Here is a 20,327-nt window from a genome sequence, read left to right as displayed (position 1 = left end):
CTCTTAGATGGATTCCGAAGACTCCATGCCAGAAACATCTGTCATCTGAACCAGGCAATGTCTGTACAGAATATAACACACAAACCATTAGAAAGTGACTGAGACTCTTTAAATAACTCCAGTCAGAGAATGAGGAGAGCTATTTGACATGGACATAGAGGAAGCACAATCTTGACTATAGATTTGTTTCCTTAAGACAGAGATGGAACTGGAGTTCAATTGGAAGAAACAGTGGAGGCTCAGACATATAAAGCTTAAAGGAAGTCATCCATCATAGGGAAAGAATGTTTCATCTGACATGCTGTAGTATAGCTCACAACAGTTATGTTATACAGCATTTATCTCTGGTCTGGTTGCAAATTCCAATAATAGAAGGCATCTCCTGAAGAAATTTAATCTGCCCAATAATTGAGAACAGAATTCTGTTTGGAATGCACAACCTGTTAATAGTGAGCATATGTGTGATAAATTTTTTTTAAAAAGAACATCAGTATATATCTGTTAACTTGGAGGATTCTATTTTGAACCAATTTGATTTCAGGAATTAGAATGTTCTCATACAAGTAACAGTTTATTATAATTGCAGCAATCCTGAGCAGCAGCAATACACAGCAGCGGGATGCACTAGCTAGCACATGATGATCTCCTAAATAATTACCCTTAACGCTGGATGTATTCTTCACATTTTCTCCAGACAGAGATCTTAACACTTATCTGTAAGATTCCATATGGGTATTTTAGTTCCATGCCCCTAACCAACAATGTCTGCTTTGTTACCATGAAGATTAACCTTGTTAGGCTGCAGATGTCCCACTGAATTCATGTATGCAATTACCCTCCTCATATCAAAGCAGAAGAATTTGCAGAAGTAGAAAGGTCTGAAGAGCATATCTCACTTCATCCAATGTGTCAAGTTGGTAGAGTGATTGTTTTTGTTTTCTCTTGGTGGTAAATATATGAAAATTTAAACAGTGGAGCAAAATAATATCATGAAATAAAAGGTCTGTCAATAGGTTCGTTGCATTTAACATTCACAAGAGAAACCAAGCAAAGGAAAATCCCAGAAACAGACTCTTTTTTCATTAGTTAACCACTTTTCACCCCGTCACAAAACAATTCTCAGGGCTATTTTTCAACAAGTGTGAATAGTACTGAGCAGAAGAGAGTACCCTGTAGACCAGGGGTCTCCAAACTTTTGAGCATGAGGACCAAATTGTATATTTTCCACGTTTTGAGGGTTGAAGGAATGTGTACACGTGTGACCACACACACACACACATGATGCACACACACCCCCGTATGGATGCCTGCCCACCCATATGCACCCCCGCCCTCCTGTCTCCATGGGCTGAAGGGAATGGGCCAGATAAAATGACAAGGCAGACCAAATGTGGCCTGTGGGCTGTAGCTTGAAGACCCCTGCTATAGACCATCTTGACCGCTGCCATTGGGTATCTCAAGATTTTGCTATGTAAATCTTGGTATCCTTTTTCCTGCTGGCAATATTGGAACAATATTGTGCAACAATATCAAGCCCTTCCCTGGCTTTTTGAATTGTGGATACTTAAGCACAATATCTCACATTCATAAATTGGAAGTTTTCTGAAGAATTGAATCCTGGCTTTTTAAAATGGAAGTCTAAGTATAAATATACCACACTCAAATTCTAACAGAAACTTTCATCATACAGAATTACCCAGCGCTAGAGGATCTCAGTTGATAAGCACATGATCTGCTCTATGGTTGCTGGGGAGGACAGAAGCAAGAACAGCTGGGGTGTGACCGTAGTCCCTCTGGAACAAAATATTTTGGCAGGTTGTTTGGATTTAATGAAATGGTGAAGCACAAGTGTGAGTAAGTACAACACATAAAATGGAGAATCATGCATATCCTTTGACCTCTCAAGTAAACTTACGTTGTCATGCCCACTCTGCATAATGCAAACTAGACATCTGTGTTCTGGTTTCCAAAACCTCTACTTGGTGTAGGCAACCTGAAGAAGAAAAGCTATAGATGACAAAAGCTCTATGAATATATGTGCATGTTTTCCAAAAGATGTCCCATTGCATTTTAAAATAAAAAAAGGGAGGGCTTGAAGTTTTTTCTCATTTGAAAAGTGGTGTTGGAAGAGAACCTTACAAATACCACAGATGACCAGAAAGGCAGATAAGTGGGTGCTCCATCAAGTCAAGTCTGCATGTTCACAAGAGCACATATGAGTTAACTGAGGATATCCTAATATGCACATAAAATAGAACTACAGAAGTGACCAGATAAGACAATATTGCTGGGAAATGGGGAAGGCAACAGTGTATCTACTTTGCAAAGTTCTTGTTGGAAAGCCTATTCCACACTTGTTCAGTGTGATAAGAAATCACTATCCCTTTCAAAAGGTCAATGTTTCAGCCCCTACATCCTGGATTCTTTCCAAATTAAGAAAAAAAAAGTGGGTGCAGCCAACCATTCTCTTTCAAGATGAGCAAGATTGGTCTTTTCAGTGTATATGAGTTGTTTTAAATCTGGGGACATATAGGGTCGTCTCTTTCTGAATAGGGAGTACAGTGCCAGCGCCTCCATTGAGGATGGCTGATCTAAAACATCTGATCTGAAAGTAAATTCCGAATGCTTATTCACCAATCTCCTAATTGCTTTTGTGATAACTTTTAAAATTTCTCCATAATGGTCTTTGATATTTTGAAAACAAAATATGTTTTGTTTCAATGAAGGAGTTTTTGTTTGAAGTTGGCACTCATCTTTAGGACATCAAGGTAGTACTCATCTAATTGTTATGTATAAATGCTTACCATCTACTGAGCATTTTCTTTGTAGTTTGGAGGGATTCACCTGAATGGCTTTTGCTCTCCTCTCATCTTTGTCTCTTTTCTCAATGCATGAGAGGCTCTCTCATCCTTACTTATTTTAGTTTGAATCAATTGCAGGTAAAGTACTACACACCTCTCCAGATACACCATATGCATTTACAAAATCATAGTTGGACAAACTTCCCCATATTTGACACAGAGCAAAAGACTGTTGGCTATAACTGTGCCAGTTTTGGTGCTGATCTGAAGTCTTGTTTAAAAGTTATAATTTTAGTTGGGTTCCCCCCATTTTTAGAATTGCCTTGCCTTGCCTTGCCAGCAGAACTTAAATGCTGCACTTTCATGTAGCAGTAATTTCTGTTTAAACAGAAATTATACATAGATACATTGTCTGTGTATATTTGCGATGGATCTATGTATGTATACCTAAACACAGAGGGAGTTAGGAGGAGAGATACACAGAGTGGTTAGAACAAGAGGAAATGGGCCTTATTTTGTTTATATCTGTTATATAATTCCATGCATATGCAGACTATATTCTGTTCGGTTATTATCCCAGCATAGTTCAATGTTTTGAATGTCAGAATGTTTAGCTTCTGTCCCCAAAATTTTGACTTGAAGGGTTTCAGGCAGTTGATGTGAAGAAATAACTCTGCTTTATACTTTGTAGAACCCTTGCTAGCTGTGAAAAACAGTATTGGGTTAGCTGATGGATCAATGATTCAGTATAAAACAACTTCAGCAATTGAAAATCTGACATTGTGTGGATTCCCCAAGGCAGGTAAAAGGTTAATAACCAACTGCCCCTGGAATATGGAAACAGCTTCATTCTTTTTAAGTGCTTCCCCAGGAAATGAAACCAAGTACTTTGATGAAATTGACAAATTATGTTTTTCCATGATTCTTTTCAATCTAGTTACTTTTTAAAGTAACCTGCCTTTTAAATTCACTTGATGTTTTTCATTCTGGTGTCACACTGTGCTTTGGAATTGCCCATGCATGCGACAAGCTAGCCTTGCTGTTGGCATTAGGACCATGTAAAAAAAGCATTCTTGCTTATGCAAACCACATTTTGAAAAATATATTGCATTCCCTTTGAAATGCATGCAAATTTCCTTAAGATGCCCTCATTGGTTGCAAAGGCAGTAACTTCAGAGATGCAAATGTCTACATATGGCTTGATGATCCTTTATCTCAAGATGTTAAGGAAATATCATTATGTTTTAATTAAGAATATCATGGACATTCCTTTGAAACTAGGTGAAGATGTGTTACTCACTATGATGTAAAAATGATTAGAATTGTTCCCATAATTGTTTAACTGTATACTTCTTAAGGGCTGCTAGGATAGGTTTAGTCCCAAACTAGCACTTGTCAAACACCCTTCTAGCAAGCAAGGTCAACTTAAGATCTGGATATTGCTTTGGAAGAAAAAATACTTCTAACATGTGTACCTCCTATTGCAATCAAAGGAATAATAATAATTTTTAAAATTCTAATATTTTTAACATTTTAAAGATTTTTTAAAAAATCTAAAACTAAATTCTGTTGCTAATCCAAACAACAGCATCTTATTGGATGAACGGGCCTTAAGTCCATTTTTTTTTACATAAGTGCCATTGATTCAACAGGTATATTATTATTTGTTATTATTTAAAATCTTTTTAGAACAATTAAAATGGAGTATTTAAGATTAGTAACAATGCGTATACAATGCTAAAAGAATGAATTAATACAATACCTGAACAAACGAACAAACCACAGTAAGGTACAACAATCCATTAACATCCCACCACCACCACCACCAGTCATTTACTCAGGGAAACATTGCCTGAAGAGAAAGATCTTTGCTTGCTTGCAGAAGGATAGTAAAGAATAAGGTAGCAGGACCAAGAGGAAGGCCTCTCCTGAAGATGTTAACACATGAGCAGATTCATAAAAGGAGATGGAGTCCTTGAAAGCATTTGGGCCCATATTATTTAGGGCAGGGGTGTCCAACCTTTCACCTTCCCTGGGCCACATTAGAAGATGAAAATTTGGTTTGGGCCGCATATACATTTGGTTTGGGCCACATGGGGGGGCAGCCCTAGCCGTCCTCTGCAGCCCCACTCCAAGAGCGCTTACCAGCAGCTGCGATCTCAGACAGCAGAGGCTGCCAGCTTCGACTCTGGTGGCTTTATGGGGCCGGGAGGGGGTCCACCTATTGACAGGGATGGCGCAATGCAATCACGCAGCCCCCCTGTCCCCTCCCCTCCCACTCCTTCCTTCCTTCCCTCTCTCCCCCTATACTGTTGTGACATGCCCCGGCCACATTCTGTCCGCAAGCGCTGGCAGTGTAACTTGAAACTTTGGAATTTCTTTAAAAATAAAAAATTGCACTGGGCCACATTACGAGCTGACCTGGGCCATATGCGGCCCTTGGGCCGCAGGTTGGACAAGCCTGATTGAGGGCTTTATAGGCTACAAGCACCACTTTGAATTCTTCCCAGAAACAGATTGGCAGCCAGTGAAGCAGCTGTAACGGGGTGGGGGTTATGTGATCCCTTCACCAACCCCAGTTAGCAATCTGACTGCTGCATTTTGGACCCACTCAACTTTTCTGACACTTTTCATAGACAACTCCACATACAGCACATTACAGTAATCCAGCTGGGATGTAAATAAACCATGTGTCCCTGTGGCCAAACCAGACCTCTCCAAAGAATGGGTGCAGCTGGTGTACTAGCTTTAATTGTGAAAAAGCACTCCTGGCCACTGCCCAAACCTGGGTATCCAGGCTCAGAGACAAATCCAGAAGCTGTGACCTCTGTTTTCAGAGGGACTCCATCTAGTACAGGTTGCATCCCGGTTCCCTGATCTGCCTTTTGACTGTCTAGAAGCACTTCTATCTTTTCTGGATTAATTTTCAGTTTATTCCCCCTCATTCAGTTCATTACTGACATTAGACACTGATCTAAAGCTAAAAGAAGCTTCCTCAGATTTTGATGGCAAGGAGAGATACAGTTGGGTGTCATCTGCATACTGATGTGAACTCCAAAATTCTAAACAATCTCTTACAGTTGTTTCACTGAGATGTTAAATAACACAGGAGACAAAACAGAACTCTTAGGGACCCTGCAGTCTAGCGGCCAAGGTGTCAAACAGAAGGCCCCTTGCACAACCTTCTGAGTTGTCTCCTGCAGAAAGGATCTGAGCCACTGTAAGTGCCTCCAAATCCCATCCCGGAGAGATTGGCTGGAAGGAGACTGTGGTTGATGGTATCAAAAGCTACTGAGAGGTCCAGTACAACCAACAGGGACAGATGCCCCTTGTCCATTTCCCAGCATAGGTTATCCACCAAGGCAACCAGAGTAGTTTTCCAGGTCTGAAGCCAGATTGAAATGGATTTAGATATTCAGTCTCATCCAGGAACCCCTGGAGTCCCTGACTGGGACAAATGGAATTAGAATTCAGTTTCTAGGGGAACATTTTGCTATGAACAAAATGTTGCATATTATGCTGATTATATTTAGTTACCTTGGGTCCTTTTGGGGAGAAAGGTGGGATATAAATATTTTAAATAAATAATAAATAAATTTAGCATGGACATGCTAACACATGATTGCTACATCACATTTTCATATTATTACCTCCTTCCCTACTTGTAGGTTCAACTTTGGTGGAAAAAAAGGAAAGAAGAATGTCAGATTGTTTTTGTCAAGATCATACAATTGCAAATAAAATAATAACTGTCCTTTTTCCTTTACCAAAGTTGTTTGTTGAGAACAACTGAAATATCTGTTTTAATTTTGAATTTGAATTTAATATTGAATTTAAAGGAATTTTGGAAGGGATATGAGGTATAGAAACTCATGGGAGAGAGAGAGATGGCACTGGTAAATCCAGTTTAAAGAGTACCTATCAATAATTATTGACTTGACAGCACATAAGACATACAGTATGTATGACAGATATAGCAGAGGAGGGATTTCTTGCCTGCTACCTTTATTAGTTTGGTTTTTTAAAAATTATATATATCATTGAAAGTATATTAAAGTGCTAAAGATATTTATATTTCCAATAACTTTTGTATCAGCTCTGGTTTTAAAAGTTTGTTTTCAGCTGTCCATTTTATGGATGTTGTTGATCTTATTGTTGTGTTATTAATATAACACTATACTGATGCAAAATAGTAAAATAATATTTTTCTGCTACAAGCCCATCTGCCCTCATTTGCAAATAATAATTGCTAGCAGTTCCCTGTTTCAAGGGATACTCGTTTTGAAGGGCTTCCAAGGGGTCTGATATAAAGATAACAAAACCCAAACAAGGGACTGAACAAATACAAAGCTCACCTGGTCACCCTTTTCTCCACAGTGGTAAGTGTTGTGCTGTAAGATGGCCAGTATAAAACTGAGACTGTATACCAGCTGATAGGTGGAGTTAAGTCCAACAGGGTCAAAAATAGGTGACTCCATCCCCTTTCTCTCTCTGTGTGTGTGCTGTCATCTTCCTTTTCTCTTTCTTACTAACTTCCTTTTTTCTTCTGACCTTTTCCTCCCCCACCAAGCAGGCTGCTAGAGAACAGACTAAGCATTCTTCCAGAAGCCTGAATTGATTATTCCAATTAATCTAAAAGGCACTAACAGCAAACCAAAGGGTGCATACAGCCCTATAGACCAGAGGTTGTTCATCTCTGCATTAATGCAGCACATAATAGCTCAAACATATTGTCCTTTCAAATTAGAATTGCTATCACTGAGTGACTGTGGGTCAGTCACAGAATTGTTGTGGGAGATATCACATGATTGGGCATATGTATTGCCCATGATTTTTAATAAATGGTATTGCTATTACTAAGAATAATTGAGTAGTGGTTCACCGCTAGATAGGTGTGATATAAGTACAATATATAGTCAACTGATACTTTTTGTTGGCTTTATGATTATAATAAAATATGTGGGATCTATTCACGAAGGCTTTCACGGCCGGGATCTAATGGTTGTTGTGGGTTTTTCGGGCTCTTTGGCCGTGTTCTGAAGGTTGTTCATTCTAACTTTTCACCAGTCTCTGTGGCCGGCATCTTCAGAGGACAGTACTCTGAAGATGCCGGCCACAGAGACTGGCGAAATGTCAGGAAGAATAACCTTCAGAACATGGCCAAAGAGCCCGAAAAACCCACAACAACCAATTTGTGGGGTCCACAGTCTAAAGGGGTGGTTCCCTACCATGGGTCCCCAGATGTTCTTGGACTGCTCAGAAATCCTGGTCAGCACAGCTACTAAGGAAGGCTTCTAGGAGTTTTAGTCCAAGAATGTCTGGGGACCCATGGTCTGATCTGAAATACTGAAAATTGACAGTAGATCTTTTCCAGCCTCAGAATTGCTTTTGTGGCAACATTTTAGAATTCTTAATGATGGTCTTTCAAATTCTGAAAATAAAATATGTTTTGTTTCATATTTGTGATGTGAAGGAGTTTTTGTTTGAAACTAGGCATTTATCATCTTGAGGACATCAAGGTAGCATCCATCTGATAGAAATAAGAGCTTACATCTACAATGGACCCGCTACTTACAGAATTAATCTGTATTGGAACGGTGGCTGCAGGTCGAAAAGTCTATAGGTCGAGTCTCCATTGACCTACAATGCATTGAAAACCAATTAATCCCGTAACCGGCCATTTTTGTTCCATTTTTGTTCCATTTTGGTTTTTTTCTGGTCTGTAGGTCGATTCTCTGGCTGCAAGTCGATCCTAAATCAGTATGCTAATGACACACAGCTCTACATCTCCTTTTCATCTACTTCAGTGGATGCTGTCCTGTCCCTTCAGTGCTGCCTGGAGACTGTATTGGAATGGATGCAGTCGAATGGGTTGAAGCTGGGCGGCATATAAATGCAATAAATAAATAAATAAATAAATAAATAAATAAAGTAAATAAATTTTGCAGTCAGAGAAGTCTGTAACTCGAAAAGTCTGTAAGTCAAACCGTCTGTAAGTCGAGGGTCCACTGTACTGAGGTTTTTTCTCAGTGGATTGGTGAGGTTCACCCAATTGCCTGTAGGCTACTTTTGCTTTCCTCTAACTTGTGTTGCTTTTCAGAATGCATGAGAACACCTCTCATCCTGACTTATTTTACTGTTTGAATCAATTGCAGCTTAAGTAATCCACAGAAACACATCTCCAGATACACCATATACTGTCACAGTCCAGGATATCCCAGCCAGTCCTGGACCAGGGGCAAGAGCACCAGGACCCAGCCCACCACACAGAGTATCAAGACCCACAGCATTCACTGTGCAGTTGGTCATGACTAAGGAGAGGCAGGAACACATAGCAGGAAATAGGTACCAGGGTGCAATGGGCAAGCAATGGCAAGAGCAGGGACCAAGGCAGAAAACACACTACAGCACAGGCAAAAGACCTTTATTTCTGAGGCACATTATGGAAGGGAGAACCACTCCTTAAATAGGCCTTGCCTTCAGGTGAGCCTCATGAATGGCTCAGCAGCTGCTACACAGGCCAGGGCCTGAGTCTGTAAACACCAGGCTACTCCTGGCTCAGGTTGGCCCCGATCCTGCAGCTCCCAGGGCAGTACAGGCCAGATCCTGACATATGCATTCACAAAACCATAGCTGAACATCATGTGTCTTCACAGGATATTGGTGGCTCCAAGGATCCAATTGTATAAGGAGTATAAACAGTTTACTGCCTGCAATCAGATAGCTCATTTTACTAAAACTCTCACATATTTTATCAGAACATTATCTTAATATCCTATGGTCACTATGGCAAATGTTGACCTGGCAACATAGTGTGGACTGTTTTACAGGTGTCAGCATTATCCACAATTCTTTTCAATAGTTTTTCCCCTTTCTGCTAACATTTTGGAATTTTATATTGGTCTGCACAGTGTTCTAACATGAAACACACAATAGACCATAACATTATAATTTCTATGAAACATATAAGTTACACAACATAAAATCATGCTATGTTTTGAAATGCATGCACAGCATTCAGTAGAAAGAGATGGCATATAAACCATTAAAAGTAGGGCACTAGGAATAATTGCTTGATTCATTGCACACATTAAAATAGAAAATAGAGGCAGTGGAAGAGGAAGTGGAAGAAACACAGAGATGCCCAGGTTTCCACTGTTTCTACCAAAGCTAATATTTGTGGCAAAAAAAGATTTGGGCAATGGATTGGCATAAAAAGAAAAGTCCAGAGCCTTTGTGGAATGCAGGGATGACCCTGAATGATTTTGAGTATAAGTCTGCAACTTAAACCCTAGTGAAAACAAATGCTAGCTCTGCTGCCTAAACCAGACACAGAAAACTCATTGGCACAACAAGTTTGATGCGTCTGCCAAAATCCCTTGGCAGGCTGATATGAGAAGGATAGAGGACAGGGGTTTTCCAGAAAAGTAGGACAGTTGCCAGGTATAAGGGCTGAGGTTGAACCATAGTAGTGTGAGTCATTCCTTAGACTGAGATCTTGAGTTTGGCTGCTGAAATGAAGTGGAGTTTTGAAAAAAAGTAAAAAAAGAAATTGCTCTTTTTCCAAATACATGATTATTCAGCCCCATAAGCAAGCACTTCATTAACTGGAAAAGGATATCAGGGACAAAATTGTGCAGGATACACATACAGAAACAAGAGTTGCAGAACTCAATGAGAACAAGCTGCACCGGTTCTGTAGAACCTGTCTGAAACACTCAGTGTACATTCGGAAACATACCCTGAATGTCTGTTTAGTTGCCAACTGGTCAAGGGGGGGGGGGGGGAAGAAACACAGCAGGATAGCAAATGGATTGCTTCTTCTTTGCCAGTGAGAGCTTTCAGTGGGTTCATAGCAACATTCATAGCTGGAAAAGCAGGCACCTTCATCAATTCTTCCTCATTCTGCAACCCATCATGACTTTTGCTGCTTTTTTCAGAGGATTCTCCAACTTTCTGTACCAGATTTGAGAGGAGAACACTACAAAGGGAGAGCAGAAATGAATGAGGATCACGCTGCCCCTTGATTCCTCTGCTGGATCAGAATAATCCTGCAGAGAGATGTTTCTGGGTCCACCCTATTGTTATTTAGCAAACAATAGGCTCTTTTTGTTTTTATTGCTCTGTTTCTTTTACAGTAATTGGGGCAATCCATTCTTCTAACTCTCACACAGGCAGCCCACCCCACCAAGCTTTGACACAAGGAAGGATCCAAAGAAAAGTCAGATGGTTTCTGCCAAGTGCCTATTGGAGATGTCCCTTCGTCATGCCCCTGGTGCAGGAAGTGGGTGCATATGAAGACTCATTGAGCCCTGCAAACCTACAATGCTGTGGGGTGCAGGAAGCCTACACTTTCTGGGAAGGAAAGCCTGAGCTCCGCCCCAGATGTGGATATTAAAAAACAACTGCTCAGGTAGGCATATAGAACTCCCATTCGTTTCAGCAGGTTTGCGGGGGTAAAATCCAGTGTTAGGCTGAGTCTACACCCGGGAAAAATGCAGGAAATGCTATGGGTTTGGGGCAGGATGATTTATATCCCCCCCACTGGTCACATGAGGGAAATGTGAATCAATCCAAAGCTTCCACCCCCAGAACTATAGTTGTTCTCCTCTGCAATTGAGCCACCTACTTTTTAAAAAACAGATCCATTCTCATCGGTTCAGGCACGTGATTACTTGAACTGATGCAGATAGGGAGAACGAGCCATGTGTGCAAACACACACAGAAAGTGGTGCATTGCTGAAGCACTTTCTCCCTCACCTCTTTCCTCATGAGGGAAGATGAAGCCGTCCATGTATCCATACAAAGCAGTGCCAGCACTGACTCAGCAAAGCCTCTCTCCATAGACAAGATGCTGAAAATGACAATAACATTGGAAGTAATGAACTTTGAAAGTAGTGTTTATATAAATATCCTGTCATACCTAGAATGATTAACTGTGATTACCAGATAAGCATTTGTTTGACTTTGAAGTACAAAGACATTGATTTGTGAAGTGGATTTTTCCCTTAATCAACTTCTGGTTCTAAGGCCAGAATAAATAATCTTTGTTCATGCACAATTACTAAAACAAATTGTGTGTGTGTGTGAATTTATATACAGTTAACAAAAAAGCTTTGGTCTTTATTTGAGCCTGTTTGAGCCTATTTATTAAGTCCCTGCATTAGAATTTATGGGCATAACTTACCTCAGTTGTTTCCCTCTCAAATTTCCTTTTCTAATTCCATTTCCTACAAAGACACTTGGAGTCTTACTTTAAGCTTCCCAGACTGCAACACTGAAACTACTTAATTTGACGGCATGTTGTTGATTTTAAATAAATAATGTCAGAGGATGTAATTTGAGGGCTGTAGCTGGAATGCAGTGCACATGTAATGAAGATTTATTATCTCTCATCTCAGCTCATATGGCTGTTTTTCTTAGGCGCTGAGGAGAATTGATACTATTTAGTACAGCAATGTTAGTTTGCATTAAGCAAATAGCAGCATTGGGGTTCATAAATCCCAAAACTTTTCTTTCCCCTGAATTCATCCGTACAGAAATGCCACAAGTATATCAGATTTCTAGGTCTGACATTTCAAAAGCTCAGCTAGATTTTAAAAAAATGGGCGTGATTGTCAGTAAATCCTAGTTAATAAATGAAAACTCTTGGCACAGTACAGATGCTAACATCATCATCATTCTGTGCTGCAATGTTGAATTAGGGTTGTTGGATTTTTTTTCTGCAGAAAAAGGGTGGGGGAATGCCATTTCACAGAAGAGACTCTCATAACTAAAAGGCTGTTTCTTAAAAAGAAATCTTTTCTTTTTCTCAGAACAGAAGGCCATCAATTACAAGAAAAAGAGCTTTGTAAGCAAGATATTTTCCTTTATTTCATTTTCTTTCTTTCTTTCTTTTTTCTTTTTGCCTAAAGGAATATTTTCATGAGGCCTTGAGATTCAAGAAGGAATTTTTAAGCAACTGTTTTTCATATTAACACAGAGTCAGGAATGTGCAAGCATCTTGAATGTTGACAAATTAGAAAAGAACAAAACCTTCTATTCCTATGGCTTTATAGGTCTTTTACATAGGAGGGGAAGGGTTCAAAGCACTTTACAAACATCAGCGCTAAGTGAAGAATGGCATTTATGATCTTTCCCACTGTTATCACCAGCCAACCATATTTCATTTAAGAAGAAAATGGTTCCTAAATCATAGCAAAACAAAAATAAAAAAATGAATATTTTAAAAACATATGAGTGGGAAAAGCTGTTGGTGAGTAGACCTGAAAAAAGCTTTATGATTACCTATTATTCACAATTTGGACAGGAACATATTAACTCTACCCCATCATGGATTGCTGCCTTGTCATGGCAAAGGGGCTTGAGTAATTCAGAGAAGCTATGGGCTATGCGGTGCAGGGACACTCATGACGGACAGGTCATAGTGGAGAGTTCTGACTAAACGCGATCCACCTGGAGCAGGAACTGGCAGGCCATTCCAGTATCTTTGCTGAGAAAACTCCATGGACAGAAACAAAAGGCTAAAAGATATGAAATTGGAAGATGTGCTCCTCAAGTCAGAAGGCGTCCAACATGCTACTGAAGAAGAGTGGAGGACAAGGGCTAGTAGCTCCAGAGCTAATGAGGTGGTTGGGCCAAAGCTGAAAGGACACTCAGCAGCAGACGTGCCTGGAAGTGAAAGGAAAGTCTGATGCTGCAAAGAAAAATACAGCATAGGAACCTGGAATGTAAGATCTATGAACCTTGGTAAACTAGATGTGGTGAAACAGGAGATGGCAAGAAAAAACATTGATGTCCTGGGCGTCAGTGAACTAAAATGGACAGGAATGGGCGAATTTAATTCAGATGATTATTATATCTACTCTTGTGGGTGTGACACTCCACCCAGTGTCCCCGGTTTGCTTTCCCCAAACCAAGGTTCACTCTCTGGATACATTTCGTATTTCTTCCGCTGACACAACGGTGAATATCTGTTACCCACACTGTACCATATATGCATCATATGTTTATTTATCTTTTGGTATTTAAATCACAGATGTTCTTGGAGGATCGCTCATTAAAACTTCTTGTATTTGATTACACATTTGTTTATTCAGGTGTTGTATTTACTCATTCACATTAACCAACTCATTAATAATCTCTGACTATCTCTTTATCTTGACTATTCAATTTATCTCTTTCACAACTCTCCTTCTAATTCTCTCTCCACTCTCCAGTCCTTCTATTCTCTCCTCTAACTCTCCATCAATTCCCCTCTTTCCTTTTTTTTTTCTAACTCTCTCCCTCTCATTAACTGTCTCATTCACCCCACCCCTCCTGTCTTCTCATAGGTTCCTGCACTTGAGCTTCAGCTATGATAGACAGGAGTGACATGGGCATTCTACCACAGTGGGCAAGAATCCCATAGAAGAAATGGAGTAGCCCTCATAATAAACAAAAGAGTGGGAAAAGCTGTACTGGGATACAATCTCAAAAATGATAGAATATGCCTTACGAAATTGTATGTTAATTCCCTGGAGATATGTGGCAAAATGTCCCTTTCTGGAAGACTGTCACTCCATTACTTTCTTTAAAGCAAATTTATAGGTTTTTTTAAAAAAAAACTCTTTTCATCACAGCTGTTAACTTTTGTTGACCTGAAAATTTCCCTTACCTATACTGTACTAACCTGTTTCCCAAAAATAAGACCTAACCTGAAAATAAGCCCTAGTATGATTTTTGAAGATGTTCATAATATAAGGCCTACCCCAAAAATAAGCCTCAGTTAAGTGAAACCCTGCCCTCCATCAATGTGCAGCTACCAGCAGAAGATGACATGACTGGAAAATAAAACATCCCCTGAAAATAAGCCCTAATCCATTTTTAGAGAAAAAATTGATATAAGACCCTGTCTTATTTTCAGGGAAACACGGTATGCATTTTCTCATCTGCCTGGCAAGTTTGTTTTTCCCTTTTTAAAGGTCCCTTTTGAGGATCAATGTTTCAGCACTTGCTGCCTGGATCCTTTCCATTTTTATCTCTTTATTGATAAGCAAGGTTGGTCTTTTCTATGATGATGATGATGATGATGATAATGATGCCACATTTCTCCCAACAAGGGACCCAAAGCAGCTAACAACATTAAAATTCACACAATTTAAAAACACAATAAGTTAAATATTAAAAGATAAATTAACAATATATGATTTAAAATACAATTAAAAGATTAAAACATGAAAACATAAAAAAAGATTTAAAATATCTGCTAAAATGGAGTTCAGAGATTCAGTTATAATTGTTAAAAGCCTGCCTAAAGAGATGGGTCTTTAGCTTTTTTCGAAATCCTGATCTCCCAAGGGAGAGCGTTCCATAGCCTGGGAGCTGCCACAGAGAAGGCCCTCTCCCGTGTCCCCATCAGCTGTGCTTGTGCTGGCAATGGGACTGAGAGGAGGGCCTCCTCTGCTGATCTTAATTGCCAAGAAGTCTCATATGGGGAGATAGAGTTCTTCAGGTAGCCTGGACCCAGGCTGTACAGGGCTTTATAGGTAATGACCAGCATTTTGAATTGGACCCGGAAACAGACTGGTAGCCAGAGCAGTTCTTGTAACAGGTGTGTTATATGCTCCCTATAGCTGGCCCCAGTCAGTAGTTTGGCTGCAGAGTTTTGTGCCAGCTGAGGTTTCCAAACCATCTTCAAAGGCAGCCCCACACAGAGTGCATTATAGTAATCCAAATGGGATGTAACTAAGGCATGGGTCACTGCAGCCAGATCTGACATCTCAAGGAACGGGTTGCAGGTGGTGCACCTGCTTTAGCTGTGCGATGCACTCCTGGCCACTGCTGAGACCTGGGCATCCAAGCTTAGGGATGAATTCAGCACAGGTAGTATCCCTATTCCCTCATCTGCCTTTTGACCAACCAGGAGCACCTCTGTCTTGTCTGGATTAAGTTTCAGTTTGTTTGCCTTCATCCAGCCCATTATTGATGCCAAGCACTGGTTTAGAGTCAAGACAGCTTCCCTGGAATTAGGTGGAAAGGAAAGATAGAGTTTGGTGTCATCCGCATACTGGTGACATCGAACCCCAAAACTCCAGACAGCCTCTCCCAGCGGTTTCATGTAGATGTTAAAATGCATGGGTGAAAAAGCAGAACCCTGAGGAACGCCACAGGCAAATGGCTATTTAAAATTAGCTATTTAAAATCTGGGGACATTTTGGGTTGCTTATTTCTGATCAGGTGGAGGGGGATTTCAAAGAGTTTTACTATTTAAAAAATCATAAAACTGTTTGCCTAAGCTTCCCCAAATTTTTGGCACAGAGCAAGAGCCACTGTGCCAAATATGTCTGCTACAGCTGTGCAAAATTTGGTGTTGCTTCAGAGTCCAGTTTTAAAGTTATGCTTTTTTTTTTTGGTTTGGACTGCCCCCCCCCCCCATTTTTTAGAATTTCTGTGCAGAATGTTAATTTTTCCTGCTGCATAACTTCTGGAAAACAAACTATATCTGAACAGTTATTTTTGTCTCAAAATTTCACAGCTTTGCTGAAAATGCAGTTCAGATCATTGATACTAGGTTGGATTTTAGAGTGGTATACCTAATTGAGGTCATCTTATACATCTCTAACAGGTACAGCATCTCACCTTCTGTAATAGAGGGGAAGCCACTGGGGGCTTCTTTCATTGTACATTCTGTCATAAAGATTTCTGAGGTGAAGGTGAGGGTAGTTTCCAATTTGCTATCTATCAGCAGAATACCTTCATAGCTGAAACATTCACCACTTTTATTGAAGCAGTGAATGTTCTGAAGGCAAGACTTAGAAAGAGGGTCACTACTCCTTGTTCATCTAGAGTCTTGAGCTTTGGCAAATGTGTGTGGAACTTGAATATTTTTTTCTTTTTCAACTGCTTCTATGGTCACCATGGTGGGGATGACTTACAAAATTACAGGAGTTATGTTAGTTCTCAGTTTGTTTAAGTACGTGTTACTGTTTCTTCTTTTTTCTTCTTCTTTAAAAAAAAACATTGCTGATATTTCTGGGAATGAGAAGACGGTGGGGGCATCCTGAAAGCATGAGCCAGATTTTAGAAAATGGATTAAGGCCAACTGTGTACTTATTCCTCTGCAGCAGATCAATGCTTAAACAAAGTTTGCTGTTTGGTATAGTCACAGCATAGTCAAGCTGTAGTAGTGATATGTCCTTTAATAATAATAACCATAATGATCACATGACATCAAGTTGATTCCACCTTATGGTGACCTTTGCCATGGCTTTCTTTCTTTCTTTCTTTCTTTCTTTCTTTCTTTCTTTCTTTCTTTCTTTCTTTCTTTCTTTCTTTCTTTGATTGATTGATTTATACCCCGCCTATCTGGTCTACTCGACCACTCTAGATACAGAGTACTCAGAAATGGTTTACTATTCCCTTCTCTTGGAAGCACTCTGGAACTCTACACCTTTCCCAAAATCACACATGCTGGCTCTTCTCCAAGGAGGCCCAGTGGTTAATTGAACTTCCAACCTCTGGCTCTGCAACCAGGTGACCAATTCGCTGAGCTTCCCAGTCAGCAATGTCTACTTCAAGACCTACACATCTGCTGCTTTATCCACTCCATTTTCACAGAGGGCCCCAAGATTGTACCCTTCAGCTCCATTGCCCTGTGGCTGATGTAGTTAATTATGACCTTTGAACTGCAGAGCTGGAAGGGACTCTATGGATCATCGAGTCCAGCTCCTCTCAAGGAGGCACAGTGGAGAATTGAATTCCCAGCCTCTGGCTCCACAGCCAGAGACCCTAAGCCTCTGAGCTATCCAGCAGTTCTTCCCCGCCGCGCCCCTCAGTTTAATGAGATAGTTCTGTTTTTTTAAAAAAGGAGGGGAAATGTGAGGAAAACTTACCTCTACCCCCAGCCCTTGCTAGACACAGTTGGCAGGATTTCAGAAGTAATGGGTTGTCTCCTTTGCTTCTCTCCTTTCCACTTTCTCTCTATGATAATCTTATGTGAAATATCTTTTCTCACAGGCATCCTCTGATGGTTCCACTCCATGTCTGTAGATGGTCAAGAGGTTTTTAGTCATTCTTATAAAAAAGGAATATTTGTTCTTGAAAAACAGCAGATAAAAGTCAAAGCACGATGATATCAAATGATCAGCGCAAGCACAGGCACTGCAGGCATGTGCACTGGGCCTCTGAGTGCTAGTTCAGTGAAGTAAACATGCACATTATTGTGTCTCTGGCATATAAAACCATATTGTTTTCTTCTTGGCGAAGAGCAAAAGTTGCCCCAGCAATATGGCGTTACATTGTCAGTTTTCAGAGAGAAGTACTGTAGAAACAAAAATGTAGGACTGAAGCCTTAACAAGATGTGCAGTTTCTGTTAAACAGGAAATGGTTAGCTCTGATATCCAAAAGTCAAGGGGCTTAGCAAACCTAGAGTATATTTGTCAACAGCTCTTTGTTATCTTGGCTTCCTTATGAATGCACAATAAAGGAGGACAGTGTGCAAACAAAGAATGAAGTATTTCTGTGTGCATTGTCAGAGAACAGTGGTTGATCCTTTTGGTGAGTAGCATGCTTACCAGGGTTGCCTAGCAACATTAACATGTCTGATGCTGGTCTGATGAAGTAAGGAGGTGAATTAGAAACCAAATGGAGCTAGAGGTCTAGAAGTAAATGCAGCTTGTATCTGGGAACTGAACAAATCATCATGAATGTTATTCATAAATCTGAGAACAACTACTTTACATCTGGTTAGTGAAGAATGCCACTTTCTTTCCACAGACAAACCATCTTCACGTGTTACTTATCAAGGCTGCTCACAAGAAAAACAGGAGCAGGGTGCTGCTGTTATGCCTTTTAATTAAATTGTAAGCCCAAGACAGCTCTACCTTCTGGTGATCACATACTGAGTAGGAACATCTGTAAAGGAAGCTTTCTCTGGGTGAACAGCTGCTCCACATGACTGGGAAGTATTATACAGTATCAAAGAATCATGAAGTTCGGAGGATCCTATAAGGTCCTCAAATTTATTTATTTATTTATTTATTTATTTATTTATTTATTTATTTATTTATTTATTTATTTATTTATTTATTTATTTATTTATTTATTTATTGATTTGATTTGATTTGATTTGATTTGATTTGATTTGATTTTTGCCCCGCCCCTCTAGGCATCATCTACTCGGGGCGGCTAATCCAACCCCCTGCTCAGTGCAGAAATACAAATCAAAGAATATCTGCCAGGTGGTTGACTAAATTTCTCTTGAATGCCTCCAGTGTTGGAGCACTCACCACCTCTTGAGGTAATTGGTTGATCGTCATCATTGGGAGCACCTACATCCAAGGAGTTTCTCACCTAGAGGGATTCTTTTTCAGAGATCTTTATTGGCCTCTCTGCAGACTTTAGGGAGCAGGGCTGCCCGGGGATGTGATGTCAAGGGATCAGCAATGGCCACTTGCTTTAGCATAGGAATCCCCTATGTATGAATTATTTCCTCATCTTTGTAATCTGTGATCTGGGGAGAATTGGAATGTTCAGGTACTTCGTAATGCCTTGGATGATCTCCAATATATGCCAACACATTTGTGACAGATTTAGAGGAACTTAGATGCTCTTGTCCCAAAGACTTCTCCTCCATCTGTAATACGTCCATATCAACATCATCTGATTAGCAGGAAAGAGACTTTTGACAAATTCCAACACTGTCCACAACCACCACCATCCTGGACAAGCTCACCCATAAATCAAGAAAAAATGTGAGATGGGATGTGGAAGATGTCCCCTTAGTCTACCCCATCAGTAGCCTGGTTTGGCCAAGTGTGCCACTCACTGCCTGGCTCAAATCAGAATGCTACCCATTTCATACCCACATACTCTGGACAAAGACAGGAATCTACATCAAGAAAAATATGGTTGTACAAATAAAGGACAGCTTCAAGCATTAAAAAATATAGTAAAAAGGTGGGAAATGCTAGTGCTACATTGAATGATCCAATAAAAGTCTGTGCGTGTGTACGCGCGCGTGCACACACACACATACACACACACACAAACAGTTTTATATCTCACATTCACATATACACTTAGTCTTAATTGTAACGAAGATTCAATGTAATTGTCTGAAAATTCTAAAGTGTTGCCAGTCTAGTAAGTGATGTACCAACCATCCTTCCCTTGCCATGCCTGGATGCAAAACAACTGGGTTGGGTGGATGGGAAAGAGAATCACCTGAGCCCTCACCAGGGCTCAATTATTTGGCTTTCACTAAGGCTTCATATACTGCTCTCCTTCTGTTTGGGCATTTCTTTATTTTGCTACAAGTATTTTGGCTGTAATGTCAGCATTTTTAACCACCAAAACGTTGGAATAAACATCAGTAACTTGTAGAGGTGCCCTCAGTGACCCAAGCATGACTGAGAGCTTCTTGAAACTCCCTGTATCTGTTCTAAAAGGGTGCAAATATCCTTATTTCACCTCATTTGGATAGTTTATATGTAGAACTGAGGCACATCCCAACACCCAACTGTTAGATTTGTCCAACTGTCAAG

General features: G+C 40.1%; 1 long non-coding RNA gene across 1 annotated transcript; it reads left to right on the top strand.

Annotated features, from left to right (window-relative positions):
- Window positions 1–1,180: 1,180 nt before the first annotated feature.
- Window positions 1,181–13,885, top strand: LOC140706640 (uncharacterized). The gene is made up of 3 exons (XR_012086404.2): window positions 1,181–1,854; window positions 10,976–11,214; window positions 12,617–13,885. It is a non-coding gene; the product is annotated as an uncharacterized LOC140706640 (long non-coding RNA).
- The last annotated feature ends 6,442 nt before the right edge of the window (window positions 13,886–20,327 follow it).

This window comes from Pogona vitticeps, chromosome 1, assembly GCF_051106095.1.
Source record: "Pogona vitticeps strain Pit_001003342236 chromosome 1, PviZW2.1, whole genome shotgun sequence".
NCBI lineage: Eukaryota > Metazoa > Chordata > Lepidosauria > Squamata > Agamidae > Pogona > Pogona vitticeps.
The sequence above is the reverse complement of the archived record's forward strand: the minus strand, read 5'-3'. Positions and strand labels throughout refer to the sequence as shown.